The sequence below is a fragment of the Bos javanicus genome, chromosome X (genome assembly GCF_032452875.1).
Source record: "Bos javanicus breed banteng chromosome X, ARS-OSU_banteng_1.0, whole genome shotgun sequence".
Taxonomy (NCBI): domain Eukaryota; kingdom Metazoa; phylum Chordata; class Mammalia; order Artiodactyla; family Bovidae; genus Bos; species Bos javanicus.
This window is the reverse complement of record NC_083897.1, coordinates 9,400,820-9,425,780: the sequence shown is the minus strand read 5'-3', so window position 1 is coordinate 9,425,780 and position 24,961 is coordinate 9,400,820. Positions and strand designations below refer to the sequence as shown.

The following is a 24,961-nucleotide window of genomic DNA, read 5'->3' as shown; positions in this document are numbered from 1 at the left end:
CCACTCCAGTAGTGTTGCCTGGAGAATCCATGGACAGAGGAGCCTAATAGGCTATAGGCCATGGGGTCACAACAGCATGACTGAGCAACTAACACAAGAGAGAGCTCTCCTTTACTGCTTTTAAAACTTTATCTCACCTTCCCGCTAAAATATCTTGTTCTTGAAGATGACTTTACCATTGTCTAATTTACTCCATTACTATAATTTACAGATTTCCTGGTCAGTTTTCCACTGTTTAGTTTTTAGAAGCTCAATCAGCTTCAGTTAGTTCAGTTGCTCAGTAGTGTCCGACTCTTTGTGACTTCATGGACTGCAGCACGCCAGGCTTCCCTGTCCATCACCAACTCCTGGAGCTTGCTCAAACTCATGTTCATTGAGTCGGTGATGCCATCCAACCATCTCACCCTCTGTGGATCACTTCTCCTCCAGCCTTCAATCTTTCCCAGCATCAGGGTCTTTTCCAATGAGTCAGTTCTTCGCATCAGGTAGCCAAAGTATCGGAGTCTCAGCTTCAATCAGCTTACAGATGTCTTTTTTGGGATAGAAGACAGTTATAGGGTTTCCCCGGAGAAGGCAATGGCACCCCACTCCAGTACTCTTGCCTGGAAAATCCCATGGACGGAGGAGCCTGGTAGGCTGCGGTCCATGGGGTCGCTAAGAGTTGGACACGACTGAGCGACTTCACTTTCTCTTTTCACTTTCATGCATTGGAGAAGGAAATGGCAGCCCACTCCAGTGTTCTTGCTTGGAGAATCCCAGGGACGGGGGAGCGTGGTGGGCTGCCGTCTATGGGGTCGCACAGAGTCGGACACGACTGAAGTGACTTAGCATAGCATAGCATAGCGTAGGGTTTCCCAGATGGTGCTAGTGGTAAAGAACATGCCTGCGAATGCAGGAGACATAAGAGACGCAGGTTCGATCCCTGGGTGGGGAAGATCCCTTGGAGGAGGAAATGGCAACCCACTCCAGTATTCTTGCCTGGAGAATCCCATGGACAGGGGAGCCTCGTGGGCTACAGTCTATAGGGAAGCAAAGAATCCGGCACGACTGAAGTGACTTAGCGCATATATCTGGAAATTAGGATGAAACAAACAAAAATTTGTAGGACTGAGTCTGGAGTCTGTTGCCACATGCTACTGCCTCTCCTGATATCTAGAGCACATTCACCCATTATCTTAATTTATGCTTCCTGCCTCCTTTTGCTAAATTACCCTAGACAACAATAAGGGTTTGCTCTACCACTGCAAGTAAAGTGTTCTTGCCAAAGTCTTCAATGTCTCCTTGTTGATAAATCTAGTTGATACAGTTTTTTGACATACCAGTTAAAAGCTATAGGCCACTCTTAATTGGTCTCTTACTTTGGCTCTTATGACACTACACAGTATTTTTCTCTAAGTTCTCCTCTTATCTCTTTTATCTCTGACCATCCCTTACATGTTGATTTCCCTCCCACTCTATCCTAGGATCTCTTCTGGTTTTACTTTATACTCTCTCCTGTGGAAACAGAATCCCTTGCTTCTTATCTCACTCCATTCACCACTATTACCCTGACTCGGAGCAGTGAGCACAGCAGCAAAGCACAGATGTTAGGAAGCCAGATATGCTCAGTCGCTCAGTCATGTCCAAATCTTTATGATGCTATGGACCCTGACTCTGGGCCTGTCGAATTCTATCTGATCCTTCGAGATACAGCTCAGGAATTCGTTCCTCTAAAGCCTCTTTCTTGACTCATTTTCCCTCCTACCTCTTAGAGCCTCCTACATTTCTTTGCTTTTAGAATATATATATTCATTAGATCTTACCTTTATTTTGTCTTAACTTTCTGAATGTTACTTTCTTTAAGGCCTATGGTATCTAATGGTCTACAGTTTTTTTTTTTTTTCTTGTTTATTACAGTTTAAAAGAGGTCATTCTCTTTGAATGCTTCTAGTGTTTCCCATTGTTGCTTTCTCCTTCTTTCCTTCTGAGGAATTAAATTGTCAGCAACATTAAGACAGGAATATATAAGTGTTTCTAATTTTAGCATAAATAACTCTAATATGTATATAGGTGGAGCTCTTGTCCCTGTGATGTCTTGCCTATGTAAGAATTGGGGCATTTTAAAACAGATATCTACCACAGTTGCTATCTATTTGTGTAGTGCATATATGCTTTAAAAATTCATATAATTTGTCCCTCTTTCTCCTTTAACCTAATAAAATATATGCACTACCTTTCTATACTAAGATTCTTGGATTTTTCATAAGGGTGCCCATTTCAATAAATTGTGTCATAACACAATTCTTATTTTTTATTTCCATCATTGCCTCCTAATTTTGAATCACATTTGTAGTAGGCAGCATTCTAAGATGGCCACAAAGTTCCCCCCCCGCACCCCGCCGCCCCACTCTGGTGTACAGGCTTTACATAATCTCCTCCTCTTAAATATGATCAAATCTATGACTATCATGAGATATCCTACTCCAGTTAAGTTACTAATCAGTTGACTCTGAGGTGATCAAAAGCAAATGGGCTTGGCATAATCAGGTGAGCCAAGAAAGAAGCCAATCACCTTCTTTAAAAGAAGGTCATCAGGGAGACACTTCTGCTGGTCCAGAAAATTCACTTTCTCCACTTTTCTGAACCTATCACTACTACAGTTTAACCATGTTTCCCAAATTTCCCTAATGATAAGAATTCATGTTGTGAACTGCCATTAGCGATAGATCACATGACAAGGAAAATGGGCAGCTTGAAGAATCACCTGGGTGCTTGATTCCACACCCAGTGATAAGGGTCTTCAGGAGGAGGGGCTTCGTTATCTGCTTTGTCAATAATTGCTTCTGGTGAATCTTATCCCGAAAATTGGGGAAATGCTGGTTTATGCCATGGTTCAGAAAACCAGCTTATCTTAAATTTGACATTATTTATGGAACCACCTAATAAATCACTGTATTCCTTAATGCTTCCAAAATCATGATATTAAACTGAAAAAAAAAAAAAAAAGAAAACTCCACAGTGTCCCAACACGCTCCATTTCCTACCCCAACTGAAAAATTACTGGAGATTTTATCATTATTTATTCTGGTAATAAAACGTATGCTCCAGGGCCTCACTGTGTTTGGATTTCACCCTCTTCACCCAGCACAGGACAGATGAGATTAAAAGCAGTTTGTTAACTACATATACTCAGTCTGGGGCAGGAGACACCACATACCACGCAATATCATACAGAGTAGGGGGTGGGGTTGTATTCAGGAACCAAGTGAAGAACCAGGGTCTGCAGGAAGCAGGCTTTTTATTGTCAGAAGGGAGGGGTGACCCATGGTACTCTTGGAGGATGTAATTGGTTTGTTTTAATAATTCCACAGATGGACAAAGAACTGAAACTTGCTAGTCAGGGATAAGCAGGAACTGTGTCTAGTCTCCTGGATGAGGATGGTTGTTAGACAAGGGGACATTATCCACGGGGCCAGAGTGATGAGGAAAACTTACAGCTAGGCTATTTGAGGCTCTCCTGGTTTCACTGAATGCCAAAGAATCACATAATTTGGGGCCTTAATTTTAGGCCTTACACACACAATCTCGAATGAACAGAGGCAGGCAAGGCCCTCAGTATATCCTTAATATGTGTACCTGGAAGTGTTGATGCCCTACTTAACCATGCTGGATGAGCAAATTGTTAATGTATATTTACATGTAACCATTTTTTGTTTATAATACTTATAGCAATAAAAAAAAATAGGTTCTTGGATTTCTAGCTGAGTGCATGTCATGGATTTATTTCCAGTTAAAATAACATATTTTAAAAATTATTAATGGAAGAGAGACATTAAACTATGTTCAGTTCAGTTCAGTTGCTCAGTAGTGTCCGACTCTTTGCAACCCCATGGACTGCAGCACACCAGGCCTCCCCGTCCTTCACCAATTCCTGGAGTTTACTCAAGCTCATGTCCATTGAATCGGTACCATGAAGTTAAAGTCCTCTTTAAAAATAATTCATTTCAAATGTACTTAAAACATCTCACAGAATAGAAACACTGAGAAGACCATAGTGCATTAAATCAAATAAATGTGTGTCCTTCTTAGTTCTAGGAAGTTGTTCAAAGGACATATTGGTCTAAATATATTTACCACTGGCTCCAAGTTCAGAAACAAAGAGCAGAAAGTCATTAGGGCTGCTATTTCATTTTTCTAATAAGGGGAAACTAGACAATTCTTCCCTGTGTGGCTCAGACGGTAAAGAATCTGCCTGCAGTGCGGAAGACCTGGGTTCAATCCTTGGGGTAGGAAGATCCTTTAAGAAAGAAATGGCAACCTTCTCCAGTGTTCTTGCCTGGGGAATCCAATGGAAAGAGGAGCCTGGTGGGCTACAGTCCACCGGGTCGCAAAGAGTCAGACACAACTGAGCAACACTTTCACTTCACTTTCAGACAATTCTTCTATATGAAAAAAAATTTAACCGTAGAACTTTTTTTTGTTTTTTTTTCACTTTAAAAGCAGAGACATTACTTTGCCAACAAAGGTCTGTCTAGTCAAGGCTATGGTGCTGGGATCCAGCCCCAGCTGATCCAGGGTATTCGAAGGAGAGACGGCTTCGGCGACCTATTTATTTATTTATCAAAGATATAAAGAGTAATAGAATGAGGATAGCTCAGTAGGAAAATTCAGTGGAGAAAAGAGGCTGAGTAGCTTGGTTTACACGGAAAATCAATATAACCTGTGACACCAGGTTAGCTCTGACCATGGAGGCCACAGGCGCCCTCTCGAATAGCGGAAGGTGCCCCACCTTAGACACCTTCTTGAGTGGGTCTTAGAAGCCCAGGCAAATAAATGGTCGCAGAGGACCTCCACGCTCCAGATGGAGACTCAGATGGAAATTGAGGAGAAAAATGACATGGGGAGACCAAGCTTTGGTGAGCAAGGCCCGTAGCTTTATTTTCAACAGGGGCTTTTATACCCTAAGTTACACATAGAGGATAATAGGGGATGCAAAGTCAGCAGTCTTTGATCCTTATCAAAAACCAGGGTTTCTTTCCTGCAAATTTATCGTATACAAATGGTTTAGGTGATTTACATCATCTTCTGGCCAGAAGGCCTATTAACATTTTATGACTCTTGACAAAGACTTATTTTCTCTAAGAGTAATTATTTTAAGGTTTGGCGCCATCTTCCGAAGGTGTTAGATAAAATTGCATTCCTATAGGGCGGATGTGTAATGGGTTTACAACAAAGGAAAGAATTTATTACCTTAAGGGTCTAAAGTTGCTAACACTAAGGCCACTACTTATTTTTTCTACATGCTAACTATATTAATTAATACACATTCAAGGATACAATACAGGGGATGTGAAAACTTGGCAGCAAGCATTGGCTCATCAATGAAATCTTTTACTAGTTTTTATTCTGACAGTTTCTAACTCTCTGAGAGGCTCTAAGCTATTTGAATATCTTAAGCTTCCCGTGCCTCTCGAGGCTGGGAGACTAAACAATCATATGCATAGCTGTAGGAGTCCGGGTAAACTTGTCAGGTGAGTTAGAGAGCTATCTGAGGGGTTTGGATTTAAACACTCCTAATTGCCCAGGAACTTTATTAATTGGAGCTGTAAGTTGACTCTTTGACAGAGAGAGCGAGATGGTGGTGGGGGACAGCTCCCAGTAAAGTCAGAGGTGAGAGCACAGAGCAATAAAGTAGGCAGACTCTGGTTTTGGGGGGTAGATGCTCAAGAATATCCAGGGGGACTCCTGAGGCTCGATTCCGCCTTTGCGTATGCCGAGCCTCCTTCCTCATGACCTTTGTCACGAGTGGAATGCCTCACCGGCTCCCGGCACTATGGTTTTTCCAGTAGTCATGTATGGATGTGAGAGTTGAACTATAAAGAAAGCTGAGCACTGAAGAATTGGTGCTTTTGAACTGTGGTGTTGGAGAAGACTCTTGAGAGTCCCTTGGACTGCAAGGAGATCCAACCAGTCCATCCTAAAGGAGATCAGTCCTGGGTGTTCATTGGAAGGACTGATGTTGAAGCTGAAACTCCAATACTTTGGCCCCCTGATGCAAAGAGCTGACTCATTTGAAAAGACCCTGATGCTGGGAAAGATTGAGGGCAGGAGGAGAAGGGGATGACAAGGATGAGATGGTTGGATGGCATCACTGACTCAATGGTCAATGGTTTGGGTGGACTCTGGGAGTTGGTAATGGACAGGGAGGCCTGTCATGCGGTGGTTCATGGGGTTGCAAAGAGTCGGATATGACTGAATGACTGAGCTGAACTGAAAACTGAACACTGAACTGAACTGAACTGAAAAAAACTGAACTGAACCTAGACAAACCTGGACACATAGGCCTTCTTCTTTTCCTCCCTTTCTGTTCCACCGTATGATATTATCTGCTAAGGGAGGATGTTTCATTGGTACAGAATCAATGCTGTAGCCTCAGGATCACCATGAGTGTGATTAGAAGCAGAGCAGTTGATAAACACTGTGTAATAGTACAGCATTTCCCCCCCTTTTCACTTCCTTCTCTTCGCCTTTCCTTCTCCTTTTTCTCTCCCCTCTTTTTGCCTTACTGCTGTTGCAAGTTAATTGAAACTTTAAAAAAGGACTTCAGCTGCATGTTATGAAAGAAGGCAATAACATAAATGAGTTTTGAAACCAAAGTTCTCATGGCCTATAGTTGCAAGAGGCTTAAAAGTCTGAAGTCTTAGAGCTGTACAACCTCTCTGGGGTGGATATAATTCTAAAACATAATTCAGGGTGATCTAGTGAGTAGTACGGAGAAGGCAATGGCACCCCACTCCAGTACTCTTGCCTGGAAAATCCCATGGATGGAGGAGCCTGGTAGGCTGCAGTCCATGGGGTTGCTAAGAGTCGGACACGGCTGAGCGACTTCACTTTCACTTTTCATGCATTGGGGAAGGAAATGGCAACCCACTCCAGTATTCTTGCCTGGAGAATCCCAGGGATGGGGGAGCCTGGTGGGCTGCTGTCTATGGGGTCGCACAGAGTCGGACACGACTGAAGCGACTTAGCAGCAGCAGCAGCAGTGAGTAGTATCATCAAAACAATCAAAGTGAGGATTAAGAAGAGGATTAAAGTGTTGCTTCTGTTGAGAATTTCTGGAATATTCAGGGAAATTTTTCCCCAAAAGCTTACTCTGTAAGCATGATCTGTAAATATTAAAAAATTTTAAAGTGTATCTATACACAGCTTATAAAGAAGAAAAATAAAGATAAATCTATTTGAGACTTGAGGAAACCATTATTGTTTGGACCCAGTATTCCTATTCATAGTACCTTTGCCAACTGGGAGTAGTGACCATATTTGCAATAAAAGCAACTAAATGAAAAAATACCCCTAACTCTAGTTAGCTGAACTTACAAACCTCAAGTTAGGCAATAATTGCAAACATCATGTATGTCAACGTAATAGTTGCAAATGTGAAACATGATCTAGTTTAAATCATAATTAATCACAGATGGGCAGTGGTTCAGAAATGTAATGTTTCCATTTAAAAGATGTTAAAATTCATTACTATATTAGCTTCATGTTTTTTAAACTTTTTGGACACTGGGTTTAGGCCCAGAGGAATTTCAAAAATCAAAATTGACAGTACATATTTAACTATCATAACCACTCAGCAATTATGCTTAGCTGCTATATTCTCATCCAAATAACTCCACAATCTAGGAACTTTTGTGCATATTGAGATTCCTATGGAAGTTATAGCATTAATGAAATTGAGTTTTAAATTTCCCTAGGCTCAACCTAGACATTAAGAATATAAATGTAAATTAACAGAGAAGAACTAGCAGCCATGAATACTAACACTCAAATCACATTCATTTTCATTTAAATTTTACACAGACATCAGGGAAACAATTTCTCCTCCTTTCCTCCAAAGAAATTTTATTCATAATTTTGGCAGTCTTCCTGTGAAGGAACAATGTGTAACATCTTTACATTACTTAGAAATTAGCATATTGTAAACTAACACTTGATAGATCACTTTGTTTTTGCTTCTGGGACAATTTTGGAGACTATACTTAAATAGGCTACTCCTGACTTCAAGGCGAGTCTACATTTTAAAAGTATGAGTTGAATATGCTACTAACCAATAGTTTATTAATGGTATACAATACTACCAGGTATACCAAAAATAAACAAGAATATAATGTGATCCAGTGTAGGTAAGGAAAATGCATTTAAATATATTTATATACATAAATGTCTAGAACCAGGACTAAAGAAATGCATATCAAATTGTTGACAGGGTGAAAGTAGGGGCAAGACTAAGGTGAGTTATAGCAGAGTTCAGTGCATAGACTCTGGGATCACAGAATTCAGCAGCCTGCTACTTAACAAGCTATGTGATCTTGGCAAGTTAGACCTGTAAGTTAAGCTCTCTGTGCCTCAGTTTCTTTATCTACAAAATGAAAGTGAAAGTGAAGTTGCTCAATCCTGTCCGACTCTTTGTGACCCCGTGGACTGTAGCCCACCAGGCTCCTCCGTCCATGGGATTCTCCAGGCAAGAATACTGGAGTGAGTTGCCATTTCCTTCTCCAGGGGATCTTCCCAACCTAGGGATCAAACCCAGGTCTCCTGCATTGCAGGCAGACGCTTTAACCTCTGAGCCACCAGGAAAAATGGTGGTGATAATATTGCTTACCTCAAAGACTTGCAAGGATTAACTGAGGTGCTGTTCGATAAAGCACTTAAAATGAAGCCTGGTCATTTTATAAGCTTACTGTGTAGGAGTTCACTATTATTTATCCCTTGAATATTTTGCAACAAGAATGCATTCATGGATTTCCTATGTAACAAAAAAGAAAAAAAGAGAATGGGACAGAAATGTTTTTAAATAAAAAAGGAAAAAAATGACATCACCTGCACTGGAATTTTAACTATACCACAATCCAGTAGAACATTGAATTTATAATAATTCATATCTCAAATTGTGCCTATGATACAAAGAAAAACATGGTCACATTATTTACAGCTCTTCATATCAAGAGATGAACATTCTGTTTCTCCCATCCTGTGATCTCTTTTGAATAATAGAACCCAGCAGAAGTAACATTGTGTGTGTTCTAGAGCCTAGCCTTTCCAGGCCTTGTAGCTTCTATATGTGCCATCGTGGGGTGCTTGTCCTGACACCAGCATCTGAGGCAGCTGGTGTAGCCAACTCTGGAAAAAGAGACCATCTGGAGAAGAACTGACAACTAAGGCGTACAGACAGGACCCGGTTCCTATTGCCAGACATGTGAGGCCACCTTGTACCTTTGAGCCCCGCCAACCTTCTTCAGCTGAATGTAGCCACGTGAATGTGTCAAGGAAAAATCAGCAGAGCAAATGTGTGGCTAACCTACAGAACCATGAGAAATATAAATTGCTGTCGTTTTAAGCCACTAAGTTTCAGGGTCACTTGTTATGCAACAATAGTTAACTGATACAGAGGATATGGCATCTCATGGCCAGACTGCACAAAGAGAGATTCTCCAGGGGATCTTCCCGACCCAGGAATCGAACCTGGGTCTCCAGCATTGTGGGCAGATGCTTTACCGTCTAAGCCACCAGGGAAGCCTAGAGAGAGATTAAGGCACCTCAGTTGTTCCCACTGGCCCAGCTGAGTCACCAGATACGTGAGGCCATGTGGGATGAAGACAGTCCCATGTGACCTGCCAACTGAGTACAGCTATTTCATGAGACCAGGCAAGGCCAGGAGAAAAAATTCCCCTCTAGTTCACAAAATTGTGAGAAATGGTAAAATGTTGTTTTAAGCTAAGAAGTTTTGAGGTAATTTGTTATGCAGTAGAAGATAATTGATACTTATCCAAAAAGCTTAATTTATTAGATACATAGAAAGAATCTCTTTCAAACACAGTTTTACCTCTTAGACATTCCCATGGCATGGACTAAGGATTGTGTTAAACCAAAGCACCAGATTTTAAAGAAAATTACTTGCATGAGGTAGGAAATTTGATTTACAGTTACAATTTACAATTTAATTTAAATTGCAATTAAATTTGATCAAACAGAACATATTAGAAGTTTCTCAATTCTCATTATTTTTATCCTTTGCTTTAGAAATAAAATAGCTAAATTAAAAATTTATCCCCAGTTATTTCTCAAGGACCTACTATGTATAACTAAAGATATATAGAAGGATATGTCCATGCCCTCAAAGAAATAAAAGTACAATGGGAGAAACAAGCATCTAAATAACTACTTCTAATACAAAGGAGAATGGAATAAGGGCCAAGAAAGGAAAAGCAGTTTAGCAATTCAGAGGAGAGAAAGCATTTCAGGATGGAAGTCCAGGGAAGGCTTCTTGGAAGAGGGAGTAATGGATATAAGTCTGATAAATATGAATAGACAAGTAAAGGTGGAGAAGGAGTGGGCATCCTGGACAGATGCAGGAGTGTTCTGAAATACAGAATTTTTAGATTTTATTCATAACTGTATTTGAACGGAAGGATAGACTGCCCCACTGTAACCAAGCGTCCATTTGATGGTCTGTGGGATAAACTATACTTCATACAATTTCAAGACAGAGAGAGCTGCAGAAACATGTAGCATCTAGAACTTCAACCAATGTATTGGGTATCCTAGAAAACTGATGAACCGTCTTTGTGGTGGTGTTGACTCCTGCCTATACTCATCCTGCAGTTAGAATTCCTTTCGTGATAAAATAAAGTGGTCCTGGAGAAATTTGCATTATTAACATGATTATTACTGGAAAATGTGTTTAAAGCAAATCTTGAGATAAATAGAATCATACCTTTAAAATGAAAGACATGAAGACATGTAGGACGTATAAGGAAGACTAGTGTTGTTTTTAATAGTAGCTTTCTGATTATGAATTAGTACGTACTTATTATAGAAAAGTAAATATCAGGAAAACATAAGAAAATGAAAACTAACAATTAAAATTAACAATCCCATTAATCACTATACTATTGTGATTCTTTTTCCTAGTCCTTTCTCCATGCATATATTTTAGTTTTAGTCAGTTCATATAAATCTCAGATTACATGCTTTTATAATCTCCTGTGTTTTTTATTTAAGAATATTTGAGGGATGAGTTCAATTTTAAACAAGTTAAGTTTGAGGTAAATGTGAAATATTAAGCAAGAAATGTTTAGCCAGCTGTTAGAGGTGGCACCTGAGAGGAGTGCTGAGACAGGGAATATGGTCTCAAAGGTATCAAACTAGAAGTAATTATTGAAACCTAGAAATGGAGTGAGATCATTCATGCTTTTTCTAAGTGTGGGTTATTGGGTTAAGAAAGCAATTGATTTGGTAGGAATGGAATAGATAATTTCAAAATGCATCATATAGTAGTTGTAAGTAATCATTCTGGATTGCAATGTAAAAATCAATTTCTTATTGTGAATCTGAGGACTGAGCTTTTAGGAACAAAAAAAGACTCTGATGGGAGGGAAACCACAACCAGTTTTAAGAAAAGAAGATTGGTGGTTGGCATTGGTTTCTGGACCTCTTTATGCTCTTAAAATTTTTTTCAAGAACCCCAAATTGCTGTTATCTTTGTCAGTTATCTCTATTGATATTTATGTATCAGAAGTTGAAGCAGGCAGAAATCAACTATTTATGTACTGATACACTTAAAATAACAGTAATAAACTTAATATATATTAATATAAATAAGAGTTTCATGAAAAAGTACCATCTTTTCCCAAACAATTATTGAGGAGAGTTGTATTCTTATCTTTTACCACCTAGCTTAATCCCTGGTGGCTCAGATGATAAAGATTCTGCCTGCAGTGCAGGGGTTGGGAATATCCCCTGGAGAAGGAAATGGCAACCCACTCCAGTATTCTTGCTTGGGGAATCCCATGGACAGAGGAACCTGGCAGGCTATAGTCCATGGGTCGCAAAGAGGGGGACACGACTAACACTAATAGAACACAGCTAAATTCTCATAGTTGCTTTTGCATTCAATTAATTGTTGTACATTTGTTAAGAGAATATGAGTGAAAGGCAAATATTATCTTGATATTATTGTGAAAATAATCTGGACTACACAGACACCCTACAAGTCTTTAAGTAGCTCCCAGGAGTCTCTGGACCAGATAGGTCAGGAAGAATAAGGATAGAAAAAGTGTTGTTATTTGAGAGTTGGCAAGTATCAGAATTTGACTGACGCAGGTAAAGAGCCATTGAACTGTAAATCAGATCATAGCACATCCTCTCATTGTCCTGAGGACAAAATCTAAAATCCTTATCAAGGCCCCTAAACCCTTGTATGATTTGACTCCTTCCTGCCTCTCCTTCCTCATATATGTCACTCTCTGCCACCCCCACCCCAATACACTACTCATGTTCACCACACTCCAGATGCACAGGCTGTCTTTCTGCACCTTGACATTGCACATTTCTCATGTCAAATACCATACATTCTTTACTTTGTGCCTGGAATGCTAACTACTACTCATTCATGCCTCAGATTAGTAGCTGCTGTCTCAGGGACGCCTACCTCACTGCTTCCACCTCAATCTAAATTGAGTCTCCTCTGTTCTGTTGCCAATACTGTGTTCTGTTCTTTCAGAGTGCTCCTCATGGGATTGGTTATATCCATCTCTTGCCAGTGGACTCTAATTTACACAAAGGCTGGAACAGATATGTTTTCTTTACCATTCTCTTTCCAGTACTTAGCACTGAATAGGCACATAGTGGGTATTCTATAAATCTTTGCCTAATGAAAGCATGAATAAGAGAATGAAAATATGTATCGGGAGTCTGTTTCCTTAATCTGAGATGAAATTTTCATGCTCATTGTGTAGCATGGAAAATGATAGCATCTTAGTTCCTGATTTTCATACAAAATGCATTTAAATTCTGTTTATGATAGACTAGTCTAATAATTGTTAGCATCTAGTAGCAATTATTAATGTACGTAGCTATAAAAATCTTATGGCCATTATTAAGTGTGCATTTTTGAAGCACAAAATGCTATAGTTATTTCAATACAAATTAATAGTTAACTGTAAGTCAATCGTGATAATTCACTTAAAGGGTTATGACAACGAGGTCATAAGTTAGAAGTTCAAATGCACTTAAATGCCAACAGGCCAATCCTAATTGTTCTATACTCTTTTCAATTTCTTTTTCAGGAGTGTAATTTCATCTCTCAAACAGAAATCATGGTACATTTTGAAATCAATATCTCCCCTTTTCAACAACTGTGATAGTTAAAAAGTGCCAGAAAGTAATATTCTTAAAAGTATTTCCAATAAAAAGACAAACACTAGCATAAAGTCAGCTTTCAGATCTGCAAGGGAAAGCACTATGTCATCTTTATGAGGGAACAAATTATTGTTATTGCCATATTTTTATGTGTATGCATATCAAACATAAGTGAATTTCATATAAATTAAAGCCCAAGGTGTCATTCTTTAAATGGTCTATAATTTTAAATTTAAGCAAATATTTGAATTCATTATAGCAATAATACAAATGAATTGTCAGTACACCCTACTGAGAAGTCTTGGTTTCTGAAGGTTATGATTAATCTGTAATAGGGATACATTTTATTTTGAGAGTAAGGTGCAGCAACATTGATGGAACCCTTCCAGTGAGGGATATTCTCTATAAATGTACACTTCCATGAGCAGGGCTTGCTATATGGAATGCAAAGTGACTTGCTAAAGCCCAAAGTTAAAAAAAAAAAAAAAAAAGTATTTTTCTTCTCCTTGGAACTCTAGCCAGAGAAGTGGATCCACAGGATCCATCTGGACACTAAATAGGTATAGGTAGTGAAATTGTTAGTCACTCAGTCGTGTCCGACTCTTTGTGACCCCATGGACTGTAACCCGCTAGGCTCCTCTCTGCATGGAAATCTCCAGGCAAGAACACTGGAATGGGTTGCCATTCCCTTCTCCAGGGGATCTTCCTGACCAAAGGAAGATCAAATCCAGTCAAATCTGGTCTCCTGCATTGCAGGCAGACTCTCTACTGACTGAGCCACCAGGGAAGACCTGGTGGGGTTAGGTAGACAGAAGATTTTAATTGGGGATAGGAATAGAGAGACTTTAACTGACTTTTCTGTTGTTCTCCCGAGCCTTACTTGGGTGTGTGAAAAATGTGTCTGGCTATCTGTTCTGAACATATGGATGCAGAATCATGGCCACAACCTGTTCACATCAAGCTCAAGTGAACTTCCTCTAATGTGGCTGCTTTTCTCAGAGGGGCCCATGACTACCTGGAAATGGGCACTCCCTAGCAGCAAACTGGTGACTGCAATTTTATAGCTGTTTATGAAAACTGATTGGGTACAAAATCATTATACCTTTCCCTGCTTCCAATCATAGTAGCCAAAAGCTGTGGTCCTGGCACCATTCATAATCTCTGGTAGTTGATCTCCAGACAGCATTGTTATCAGTTGCAATAGGAAATAATGGTTCACCACAACCAGTATGTACTGAAGCTGTGCCTTTGAAATCATCTTACCATTAGACAAGCACCCTAAAAACCTTCATTTCAGATGCTTCACGTTGATTTTCTCTATGTAATTGTTATTGACTTCAGTCTTCTAATATTATTGTACTTACACTTTTACTTATGAGGGTATTAGAAACAAGATTGAAATAAGTGATATTTTCCATTATGCATTCTTTGCAAAGAATGCAAGCTATGGATTGAACAAATTAACAGAAATCAAAGCTAACTATTGTTCTTTAGGACTGAATTGTTCTAGGAACATGGTAACAGCCATTCATTTTATGCTTGTTGATTAGTAAGTTGTTCACAAATCTTTGAACATATTTTAGCCTCTGCAATTTCTTTACTATTCTAAGTGCTGGCACAGTTCCTGAAACAAGGTAGATGCTCCATATGCAACAGCTGAATTGAACTTATGTGATTACATTAGTTTTGGGTATGCATGCATGTGTGTGGTCTTTGTTAATGAAAAGGTATCTCTTTTAAAATTCCTAGCAAATTATTTGAATATTAATAACATAACCCAGGCAACTGGGTAACTGTCTTATACAGATTGTATGCTCCATTACAACTGGTTATATTTTCCTTCACATTGACCATTCTAAAACTGGCAATTTAGCATGGCTTCTTTCTGATATCCACATTCAAAATAGAAATTCCTGGTCCTGTGAGCAAAACACTTAAAAATTCTTCAATTTCCTGTTACTTAAATGTGTCTAGGGAATCTCTGAAGTTGAATAAATGCTTTCCGAAATCCACCTACAGTATCAGGCTATGGACCTCCAGAAGCACTAAATCGGTTCTGCAGAAATGGAGAAAAGTGAGAGCCGCCTGTACTTTGGAATTAGAAAGGGAAACAATGTTTTTGAAGGAACTAAAGGGAGACAGGTGCAGACCAAATGAATTAAGGACTCCCGGGAGTTGTGCAAGACTGGTAAGGAAAATGAGAGGGAAGAATGTGAGAGAAAACATGAGGAGGAGGCGATAGAGGAGAGTTTCTTTAAAAAAAAAAAAAAAAGAAAGAAAGATGATTAAACAGACTGCCAAATTGCCAGGAGAGAAACAAGCTGAGTTTCCTTTCATGAAATCCCTGGGTATCAACCGTCCCTTCCTCCCTGTGTCTTCGAAATGACTAACAAAGAGGTAGCAAGTGTGAGAGTGAGGATGATCATGGTTTTAAATCGTACATTTCGTTTCCATGGCCGTTATGATTTGTCCAAGTCTCATTCTGCCAAAATTCCCTTTTCATTAATGAGGAACTCTCTTTAATCATTATTTACAGAATTCCTTAGACTCAGAGAGTGATTTGAACCACTGGAGAAGTAACTGACCAGATGTTTCTATTTCCTCCTTCTAGAACTCTTAGATGGGAATTGAGGTATCCTGAAAGTCTTTTCCCTCCACAGTTCATTGCTCAGGTAGTTCTTAATGAGAAATCTTTTCTTTATTTAGGATATATATATATATATATATATATCTCCGAAATATATGTTTTCACATATACAGGTATTTGTTTTGTTTTTGGAGGAGGGTAGTGGGTTTTAGGAATGTTCGTTTACATATTGGTGGCTAGACACAGGTTTTATAGCCACCCCTTCCCCATTGCTTTTTCAACTGCCAACAGAGAGATGGTTCTGGAAGCAGTTGCTATCCCCCCACAGAGTCGGGTTGTCATCTTTTCTTTGTTGGCAGAGCGAGGGGTGATGGTGAGCGGCAGTAATCCAAATGATTCCTGCCCGAAGCTGAAGGCAGTGTTTAAAAAGGGACGATGGGGATAAACGTTCTCTCAATTCTCTGATTCTTACCCTGAGAGTGTTCAGCTAGCTGTAGTTCCTCCCCTCGTTGGTGTGCTGGGCTTACAATGTTGCCTCTTTGCAAATACCTGTATCAAAACCTGCGAAGATGGGAACACACTGTTCCGAGATCTCCACTGGCATCATCCTGTACTATCTCTGTTTAGGAAACCGAATCCGGTCTCCCTGCTTGGGAGTGCAGGGACTGTCCAGCCCGGAAGCCATGCTCGTGCAGCTGCCACCACCCAGGGAGAAGAACAGCTGGAAGCTTTGGTGGGCGCCCGACGAGCCGCGAGCAACTCTTCCTGTTAATTAGCGCCAGCCAAGGCTCCAAATGTGCCTTATTGCAACCCCTAGCGGACTCTCAACTCGCCAATAGTTTCTCGCTTTCCTGTCCCTGCTCTTGCGGAGAAAAATTACAAACGTGCGTGCACACATACACATTTTCACACACGCCCTTCTTTCTTCACTCAAGAAAACCATCGGTAACGTCTGTCTTCTAAAGAAAATTCAACTCTTCGCGCTCTCTTTCTTTACCTAGAGGCTAGCAGTCCCGGCAAACACTCACTGGGCTCTCTCCGCTGCTTTGCGCGCCCCCTACCTGCCTACGGCGGGGGTGGCGCTGGGGGAAGGGGGTCTGGGAGTACGCTAGACTCATTTCTCCAGTTGGTGCCGCTCCCCTGGCTCGGCACTTGGTATCTCCCACCGTCTTGCTCTCGCCGGGAAGCCGGGAAGGAGGAGGCGACTGTGGGCGTCGCCGCCGCCCTTCCCGGAACCGGAGCCAAACCCCGATCCGGGGTCCACGTCTCCTACTTCAGACTCACATCTGGCCCAGCCGTGAAGATATTGGCGGCTGGAGAGTTACTCCACGCGAGGCGCCCCAAGTCCTGAGCATGCCCAGTAGGACTCCTTAGGCTCCCAAAGCGAGTTTCTGAGCGTGCAGATTCCGCTTTTCCGCTTTTTCGCGGAAGCTCAAGAGGGTGGAAAAGGAGGGATCCAGGGCTTGGGGCACGGACCGAACCTGGGTGAGGGGCGGAGCCGGTTGGGGAGCCCAGGGAGCTGGCCGACCAGGCGGGGCAGCGGCTGGAGCGCAGGGCCCGGCTCCGGGGGTGGGGGAGGGGGGAATAGTGTCAGCGCTGACCCGACGCGCCGCCAGGAGGCTGCGTGTGGCCGGCCTTCGCTCACTGAGGTCACGCTGGCAGCGGGAGGCAGTCAGAGGTCCTCTCACAGGGACCGACGCTAAGAAAGCTTGCGGGTCTCTTTCGCACCGCACTCACGGGCTGGGCTTTTCTAGAAGGCGGGGTAGAGGGGGAAAGGAGGAACCCAAACATTTCTCTCTCTCCCCGCCACCTCGCTTTTTTCTTTTTTTTTTTTTTTTTGCTAAAGTTATGCTGGCAAGAGACTTTGCATTCTAAGTCAGTCCTCAGGCTTTACACATCGCGGTCGTGATCACGCTTCTGTATATGTGTGTGTGTGGTATGTGCAACAGCGCGTGCGTTTGTGTATGTCTTGACTATAAAACACTATCCCAGGTTGATTTGGGGATGACAAACACTCCTCCGAACCCCACTTCCCACCCCACCTAACCCTCTGGAGAAAATAGAAGCTGGTCATGAGAGTACTCTGGCCGGGAACTCATCGTGGTACGAAATCTAAATTTTGTTGATCCATATTTCCTTCCTTTGCTCCCCCACCCCCAGCTTTCTCCTTCCCTCCCTCCACCCTCTAACACCGTGATCTTTCTCATTTTGATTTCCCTTTCCTTTGCCCGCTACCTGCTCCCTCAGCCCTCCTCTTCTGCTCCTCCTCCGGAGCTCCCCCTTCCTCCCCACCCCATCTCAGCTGCGGCTAAAACCTGGAGTCTTGGTGGAAAAGGGAGAGAAAAAAAAAAAAAAGAAAACCTTGGCTGTGGAACTGTAAAACCGGGCATGCTCAGTAGACAGGGCAGGTTTTTTGGTCTCGAGTAGCGGAGAAACATTTTTTGCACCACCGCGACCAGCCTTAGAGCGCGGCGGCGGCGGCCACAGCAACATCAGCACAGCCATCAGCCGTGCAGACGCCCCGCACCCGGGAGCGCGGCGGGCTCCGGCTTAGCCCGGAGTTCACCTCCGAGTGCCCCGGGGGCTGAGCTCATCCCTTCTGCTCGCACATACACGCACACTCTCTTTCACGGACACACACGGGTATACACACTCTCGCACCCACATACGACCCCGGGCGCTAGCACCCTCCGGGCAGAGATCGTCCACTGGCGCGGTAGTAGCCAGGTTCGGTACCTGCCCCCGGCGGCTGCCGGCTCGGAGCACCGTCGCGACGGACCGGAGGAGAGCGATGCTGGGGCCCGAGCGGCAGCTCGAACAGTAATGTGGATTTACAGTCGTTTCCCGCAGGAACCGGCTGAGACGCCTGAGGTCCCGGGCTCCGGCAGCGCCCGGCGGGGCTGAGCACCTGGCGAGGGGGCGGGGGACCGCACCTGGGGACGCCACTGAAACTTGCGCCTGGACTAGGTAGGTGCGTTGCTCCCGGCTCCCACATCCTTCCCTTCGGTTCGCGGCCCCTACCCTCCCGCCTCCCACCCCGAGGACTCGCGGCTAACTTCGCCCCGAGGCTGCAGGCGGCGGATGGCGGCTCCCGGCCCTGAGTGGCGGGCAGCGTCCGCTCGGAGAGCCCGGCTCGAGGTGGCAGAACCTCGGCTCCTTCTTCTCCAGGTCTTCGCCCGGCTCAGGGCTCTGGACCACCCGAGGCATATGGGAGGTCGGCCTTGTCCGCAGTTCAAGCTTTCAGCGGGCCCTGGGGGCGCTGCCCTTCGAGGGCTCTCTAGGCTTCTTAGGCGACACTTTTGCCAACCAACTCCTCCGGTTCTGAAAGGCGGGGGGGGGGGGGCGGAGTGGGGCTCGCCTCAGCTAGCGCGCAGAGCCCCGGCGCTCTAACAAGTGGACCTGGACGTTGGGGACGGGGCGGGCTCGGTCCGAGAAGAGACAAGGGGGCGCCTCTCCTCCAGCATTTTTCCCACCTGGAGCGTCCGCCAGGGGCTGGGCCACTCGGGTCCCGCTCCTGTCTCTCTGAAGAGAAAATGCCTAGGGTCTAGGACGCACTTGAGTACCTGTTTGCTTTCGAATTTCTCTTTGAACCACACTCGGGGAGTCCAGGTTCCGGGGGAAACTCCAGGACCTCCTTCTAACCCACACCGTCTGGGGCCCTACCCAATGCGTCCTTCCTACACTCCAATCTTTGTCAAGAGACAGTCATTACGCAGCAGTCGGTGCTCTGGGAGCCGTCGGTGTTGGCTTTCACCACGCGCTCAGCTGCGCGGGTTGTGTGTTTTCGCATTTTATCCTGAGATGTGGTACGGGCAATATACCAGCGGACAGCACATTTGCGGAGTGCCAGGTACCCTCTAGGCATACCTGGGGAAATGTAACCTCACTTTCTACTCTACAACGGGCAGGTTGCCCGTTCAATTTTAGGAGGTGGAGAAGGGGAGACAGCGCAACTTGGTGAGTGGATGTGTTTGCAGTCAGGAGTATATTTAAACATTTCAGCAAACCCAGTGCGGTCGGTTGTTTACAGTTGCGGAGACGGACGATCTCACTCCACTCGTAGACGTCGTCTCAACATGTATTTCGCCACCGGGAGAGTAGGGGCGGGGGCGGGGGCTGGGGCTGGTTTGCAGCTCGTGCTAGCCGTCGGCAGCTTTGGGGCTTAGCGGATCTGCATCACTGCTACTGGCGATATGATAATATGGGTAGGTCTCCAAAATGAAGCAATTGGTCGGGAGATGTCCTGAACTTTCCTTTTTTTTTTTTAAATTTACCTGGAATGTTAATTCGGAGGAGTATTTGAGGTGGCCGGAAAAAATACAAAAAGAAGTTCCTAGTGTCATAGTAGGGAAATTAGTAGCCACTCGGTTTTAGAAACAAAAAGGAAACGAAACACCCCAGTGGATCCTATTAGGTACTGTTAGATTAGCACTTAATTGATTGCGTTTGTGCTAAGGGTCACAGACAGCTTCTTTGAATTTTAGACTGTTGTTCTGTGATCATAATTAACAAACCAGGTACATTATACTATGAGCATCAATCGCTACTCTCAACCTGTTTGGGGAAAACATTGCAAATGTCTGCTTTATCTTTTGATTGAAATATCCTTGTCTGTCTTCTTAGTCCGAAGACTTCCGATTTGGAGCATAGGACACCCCTGTACTGCTAAGAAAGCACAGTCTAAGGAGGAAAGGCTTTATTATTAAAAGGAGATCCACAGCCTTACATTCTGCTCCCTGGTTACCCAGCATTTACTTGCTTGCTTACCACCCCCCTGCTCCTAATACCTGCAACGTGGGGGGGGAAATGAATTTTCATAAGGCATTAGTATGACCCTTTAAGTAGTTAACTGGAAAAGCAGAATCTTAATTTTGCCATTTTTGTCCAAGTTCATAAGACGTTTTATGTGTGTCTGTGTGATGTGTTAAATAATTTACTGTTGAAAAGTTTTTTTTAAAGGGTAGTGTGTAAGTATGTCAAAGTAATGTTGGAATCTTTTAATGATAATAAAAGAAAGTCCCAAGATGCATTCGGAAAGGGATTCAGGTAATTTCTAAAATGAATCCATGCTCTAAATGTTATTTAAAAGTTCTCAGATTGTCCCCCAGAATGTTTTTGAAAAACAGGTGTTTCTGGAAAACAGCTCAATGAACAAAGGTTAACCTTTGTATAATAAAACCAATAGAGTCTATTCCCTAGAACCATGCCAGACACATAGTACAAACCGAGTATTTTTTGAATCCATGAATTTGTATTTACCATTAGTTCTAGGTCCCCATTATGAATTAAGAATAGTCATGTCATTTGACAAAATATACAATGGAACTGAAGGAAAGACTGCTTTGTGGAGTCATTGTGCTCTAAGATTAAGTGAGATTCCAAATATTGAAATAAATAGCTGTGTTAAAAAGTAAAATCAGATTGTATATTAACTACTATCTCATTCAAAGGCCTAATTTGAAATCTAAATACTCTAAAGGTCTTGGTGTTTCACTTCACTGTCATCTGTGTAAATAATGCTGACATGATCATAGTTTCCCTTATAGTCATTGTACCTTTCTGATGCCTTTAATACTAAGATTCTTGCTGAAACAGAACAGTCCAACATTCAAGTTTATTCTGTACAATACGATTTTAAATTGTCAAACTGCAAAGTATTCTTTTGATATGGTGCCTCTGAGAACAGAAAGCTTATTTTCCATGACAGTCTTAAAACTTGGAAATGGTTAGAAGGTTCAGTATTAACATAAAGTTTTTTTTTCCATTTTATGTTAGAAATAGCAATTAGAATCCATGTAATTTTTACTTGAAGCTTTCTTTTCCTGAAAGTCCATCAGTTTCAGTTTTCAGTATTGTTGTCAAGTACTTGGTATAGATTATGGTTAATAAATTTCCTAAGGCTTCCCAAACAAGTGATTTATTTATCTATTTACTTACTTACTTACTGACCTGAGGTCAAAAGAAGAGCAGTACTTTGAATACTTGATGCAAAGATTAATTAATGAAAGCAAATTTTCTTATAATATTCACATATTCTAGCATTCTCACGCACACACACACATCACGCACACACACTTTTAGAAACAATCTCATGAGAATGCCGTGCATCAGATGTGAAACATGTATGATAATTTTATTAATATTATATATGTTTCTTTAAGCTCCTGTATGTAGATTTACCCTTGAAAGTAGTAATCTATGCATGCTTTTTTTTTTTTTTTATATAAGAAGCTTCCCTTCGTTTACCACTTGGAAGAATGGTTTGAATTGGATTACTAGCACAACTACAGGCAGATTAAATGATAAAGAATATTGTGAAGGATAGTATTTATTAATAGCAATTGTGATCAATAGAATATATCAATGACTGGAAATACAGCTGCTGATGATAAAAAATTAAAAGGAATCAGCTTTCAAAACTGTTTCCATGTACAAAAACTGCTTTAAATCATCTGCAGATTCTGAGTATTAGATTAAATTACTGTTTTGAATTGAAATTACTCCATTTCCTTTCCCTAGATGGTAAAACATTCTGATTCCTGGCTTAATATATAATTTCTTGTCCTTTCTGGTTTCCATTGATTTTTTTTAAGAACTGAGGAAAGTAAATATCACATAGAACCAGCTAGAACTGTGCTTAGTTTGAGCAGGTGAATGCTATAAAAGGTTTCACACAGCTTTTAATTATTCCAAACAACCTTGATGGTCCAACCATATGTGTGTCTACCGTATGTGGTACCCTGTAATGACAATTTATATAATGTATAGAGATTTTATAGTCTGCTAGATGTACTGTGGTACAATTTAGCAAGACCAATGAAATTGCTTACATTTGGAACTCATGAAAAATAGGGCTGAGTGAATTGGAGTATGATGGCATAAACTGAAAATTGTTTTGTAACAATATTTGTACTGAATTGTACTGTGAACATTTCTATATATAATCAAAGCAAACTAGTTTTAATTGGAGATAGTAAATATTTTTACAGTTGATGTTGAATCACTAATGCTTTAAAAATAATCATTTAGAGTCTAATAAATAAAGCCTGTTAAATTCTTATGTAACTTTGGGACTCATTTCTAGACCTGGAAGTATAATCTTGGATAATTTACAGCTTAAAAAAAATTCTGACTTTTACTTCCTGTCCAGGCCTCCACTTTAGGTAAACAATAGCATATGGTGAAACATGCATATATGCCAACTAACCACTATCTCTTGGATGATGTTTTCAGTGTGATGTAATGATTCTGAAATATTGGGTTCTCCTTTCCCACCTACTTAAAATGGAGTGGAGAAGGGAATTGGAAAATGGACACAGGAAAATGTGTTAAATCATCTCTTTTTATATCAGTGAATCACGCCCTGAGAAGCTCTTACTCAGAGCCTTCATATCTGAGTTTATGGTAGATATGTGCCAAGATTAATATTTTTTTCCTGGGTACTTATGACAGGTCTCTATGGCTGTATCTAGGTGACACCTAAATATGTGAGTGAAAAGTTCCGTCAACCATCCAGCTGTTTGAGGTGATGCAAACAAACATCTGGTTGGTTGAGAGAATTTTTTACTTGGTCTCTGGATATTTTGGAGTCATTTAACAAGCTGATGAATCCTAATACCTATGTCAAAAAATAAAGACATAAAGTGAAACCCTTTAAAATACATATAGAGTACCTTAAACACTCTTGGGTTACTATAACACGTATAATGAGCCAAATGCTACCCTGAATCTACAGCCTTCTATGAAATGTTTAAGGAGATGCAGTGACAAAGCAGTTATAAAAACAGAAACACACTGGCCTTTTCAAAAAGCCAGGAAATAAAACACTTTAACTTCAATTCTGTCTCCCCCACCTCCACCCCCGGTACTGATTCATCAGTTTAAAGAAATCAACTTAAAGAGTTTGATATGTTGGCTTCTTACGATTTCCTGCACCTCACTTTTCACCGATTCTTCCACTGCCATGGAAACTAGACGGGACAGACAGCTGGGAGTCACTAATTCAGGATGGGAACCTGCTTGTTAATTTAATTTCATGCCAGCCTGTTGGTCCCTGAGAGTAACTATAAAAAGCTAGGGGATTGAATTTATGAGCAATAAACAATTAAGCAGAACAAAAATCAGTGCCATCACTGTCATTTTCCTGAAGATCTTACTGCAGCCCCACTTGTCCCTAATCAAGCAGTTCTTTAAAACTAGTCACGAAAAAAGAACTTTGATTTGTGCATTCCTATTGATATTTATGTGTATGCTACAGAGAGTTTTTTGTTCTATGAGGACTTCACAGCTGTAAAATAGTTTTATATTAGCTATTGCATTGAAAAAATATGTTCAGTCAAATTATGATTTTGTAGACTTTTAAGAAGCCTAGTTAGAGATCATAGTAAAGTTAAATATAAACAATGCTTGAATTTTCCGGTAAGGTTCGTTATTTTCCCTTTTCAAGTATAAAAACAATTTTATTAAAATATCTATGCCCCACTTTTTTTTATTACAGAGACCAAATGGATTTGAATACATTTATTTGAAATCTGTAAAACACTCATTTTACCCATCACCATAAAGCATACTGATTGTTTTAACTTTAATTGACTAAGTTGTCAGTTGATAAGTAGTCAACAATGAGGAAATTGTCTTTTAATGTTTCTCATATTCTTTTGTAACATTTTTGTGGCTGATTATGACTAACAAAATTGAATTTGGGGATCACAAACTCTATACGAGCTGAATTGCAATCCATGTTAAGCCTTTTGCAATATTATCAGCTATGGGTTCTGATAAAATAAAATTTTCCCCCCTGAATTTGTAGCTGTACACAAATTTCTATATTATGGCTAAGAAAGAGTAATTCTCAAAAAGGATTTTGGTGAGAAAAAAAGAGATATAAATCTATATCTATATTTATATGTCACCAGGTAATTTTCTGTTTCAAAGTGACTAGAACTTCAAAATACAGATGTCTCAGATAGAATTATTAAAGATAGAATGAAGTAGTGATTTAAGAGTTTAGGAAAAATAATATTTTCATTTTTACATTTTAAGGAGTATTTTTGATATCATTATCCAGTTGTTGGGTATTGAATTGCATATATTTTGATAACTGGTTTATTTTTGTTACTTGAGCCATGTCTGAGTAAAATTACCAGAATATCTGAGTAAAATATGAAAATTTCAATCATCATTATTGATCAT

At 41.2% G+C, this 24,961-nt stretch overlaps 1 protein-coding gene across 1 annotated transcript in view; it reads left to right on the top strand.

The window, feature by feature from the left end:
- Window positions 1-18,648: 18,648 nt before the first annotated feature.
- The window catches only part of TENM1 (teneurin transmembrane protein 1), a 911,501-nt gene continuing 905,188 nt past the window's right edge, over window positions 18,649-24,961 (top strand). The window contains exon 1 of the mRNA XM_061409574.1: window positions 18,649-18,736. The gene's annotated coding sequence lies outside the window, so the exon portion shown is untranslated. The remainder of the gene's footprint in view (window positions 18,737-24,961) is intronic.